General features: G+C 31.6%; 1 pseudogene across 1 annotated transcript in view; it reads left to right on the top strand.

Annotated features, from left to right (window-relative positions):
- The window catches only part of LOC104997198, a 4,067-nt pseudogene that overhangs the window by 625 nt on the left and 840 nt on the right, over positions 1–2,602 (top strand). The window lies entirely within an intron of this gene.

Genomic DNA, 2,602 nt, shown 5'->3' with positions numbered 1-2,602 from the left:
TCTTCAAAAGATGAAGAAGGAGGAAATGAATGAATTTTCTGAATTGAAAACAAGCTGGAATTTTTGTTCTGATCATTATACAATTTTTCTTGATCCCTTTTGAAATTATATGGATGTTTACAGAAGTTCTTAGCGCTTATAAGTTCTTTGCTCTTAATTATATGTCAGTTATAATTACAGGGTTAAGTTTATGGATGCCTTTATTTACAACATTTTTTCAACCAATTAAAGCATCATCTTATTTTATGCTTTTGATTTTAACTCATACCTAAATGCAACTTATCTTAAAAATAGTCAGATGAAAGAAATGGAAATAAGGTATTAAATGACAATGAAGGTGGTTATAAATCAAAAGATACAAAGTTCAGACCAGAAACCTTAAAAAATACCAAAATATTACAGATAAATTGTTACTAAAATTTACTCAGCAGAAAGAAAATATATGCAGAGTTTGCAGTAACAGGAAAAATCAGTAATAATGAAACAGATACATAAGAAATGATGAAGAAGCATTACCTTTCAAATACTGTATCTGAATTACAGGTGAAGAGAGTTAATTTTATTTGAAAAAATAAAATAATAAAAAAGCATGAACATGTAAAACTATATGTACATTGGCATTGAGGAAGATAATTATTGAAGTTGAAGACGAAGGTAAAATAAGCAGGAAAACATTGCCTAGGCATGAAGTGAAATATATTAATGGCATTTACCTTTTTCCTGTTTATATTTATCTGAAAAATAGAAGAAAGAAAAACCAATTCATTAAAAATGAAAACACAGTATTAGGGAGAAAAGAGTAGAAAAATTTGAAATCCTATGAGCTTTACTTCTTTAAAAGAATTGATGGTTATTTCTAAAATATTGGAACTAAAAATTTGCAAAGACCATCTAACCCAATGAAAGGCAATGCTGTTTTCCATACAACCCCTTAGTGCAAAAGGAATTAAGAAATGAAACCATAGGATAAATAATGTCAATCATCCTTCATTGGGCTATCTCCTCTTTTTCAGACTAAAATACCATATTAACATACACAAATATGACATAGGAACTTAAAATGTAATGAAAAGCCTATAGAAAATGTACTCATTAGTCAAAACTGCATCTGTTGTAGTAATTACATGGAACCTGCTACATGCATTAAAGATATGTTCCGAAACTATATTCAACCTGTAAACAGAAATATAATTTAAAATTTGGAAAAGAAAGATGCTGAACTTTTAGTGATTATATTGATGTTTTATGAAAAAATCTTTCAGAATCATGTTAGGAAAATAGCTTTTTGTGTCATTCACAAAGAATTTTGAATTGAAGACACATGAAATTTTCTTGATATAATATCCTTCTACAAACATTTAATAGGTATTGCAGTTCATAGAATTAATAACTGTGTGACCAAAAGTGCAAAAGAATAAGAACATTTATTATAGTTGGGAAAATAGCCAGAAAAAATTGTGTAAAATATTTGTATGACTGAGAACACTTGAGTAATATGATTCAAGGGCAGTGAAAGAGTGAGATCCAAGGTCACAGGTGACCTGTGAATGACAGTGGAATTTATACAGTCTTTGACAGGATAATGCAGGAAGAAACTTCACTCATGAAATCTGGAATCTTCTTTTATCTTGGGAAAATATCAATTGTACAGTAATGGCTTCTTGAACTTAGAATATGTACAGTGACCCTAAGTTAATGGATGTTTTCAAAACAGTATGTACAGACTGGAACTCATACATCTGTTGGCCTAATCAATCCCCTTATGTCACAAAACTAATAAAGGATCAATGGCAAGTCAGTGGAAGACAGGAGAAGCCAATGTTTCTAGAAAGGGGCAGTATGGAATGAAGAAAAAAAAAAGAATGAGGAAATGATAGAAAGTGGGAAAATGGAAATGGACAGTATTTAATGTAGGAGAAGTCCATAAACAAACAAAAACCCTGAAGAAGGAGCAGTAGACATACAAAAGAAGAATGAACCAATAGATCACATTTGGTAAAAAGTCATGGAATGTTAAAAATATCAAGAAAGCAGTCATTTAAAAAGGACAATGGAATAAAAAGTTATCAGAGATAATTTACCCAGTTTTTTCTGAAGTTCTTCTGAAAAACATAATGGAGAGAACAATGTAAATAACATAGGAAACAAAATCAAATAAAATTCAAATTTATTGAAAAATATGCATGTATTAAATGTGAAAATTGGACTAAATGTGAGAGTTGGACTATAATGATTTGAGATTTGGACTATAAAGAAAACTGAGTGCTAAAGAATTGATGCTTTTGAACTGTGGTGTTGGAGAAGACTTTTGAGAATTCCTTGGACAGCAAGGAGATCCAACCAGTCAATCCTAAAGGAATTCAATCCTGAATATTCATTGGAAGGACTGATGCTGAAGCTGAAACTCCAATGCTTTGGCCACCTGATGCAAAGAATTGTCTCATTTGACAATACCCTGATGCTGGGAAAGATTGAAGGTGAGAGAAGAAGGGGATGACAGAGGATGAGATGGTTGGATGGTATCACTGACTCGATGGACATGAGTTTGAGTAAACTCTGGCAGTTGGTGATGGACAGGGAAGCCTGGCGTGCTGCAGTCCAT

Source organism: Bison bison, unplaced genomic scaffold, assembly GCF_000754665.1.
Source record: "Bison bison bison isolate TAMUID 2011002044 unplaced genomic scaffold, Bison_UMD1.0 scf7180017851917, whole genome shotgun sequence".
Lineage (NCBI taxonomy): Eukaryota > Metazoa > Chordata > Mammalia > Artiodactyla > Bovidae > Bison > Bison bison.
Note: the sequence above shows the minus strand (reverse complement) of the source record. Positions and strands in the feature narration are given on the sequence as shown.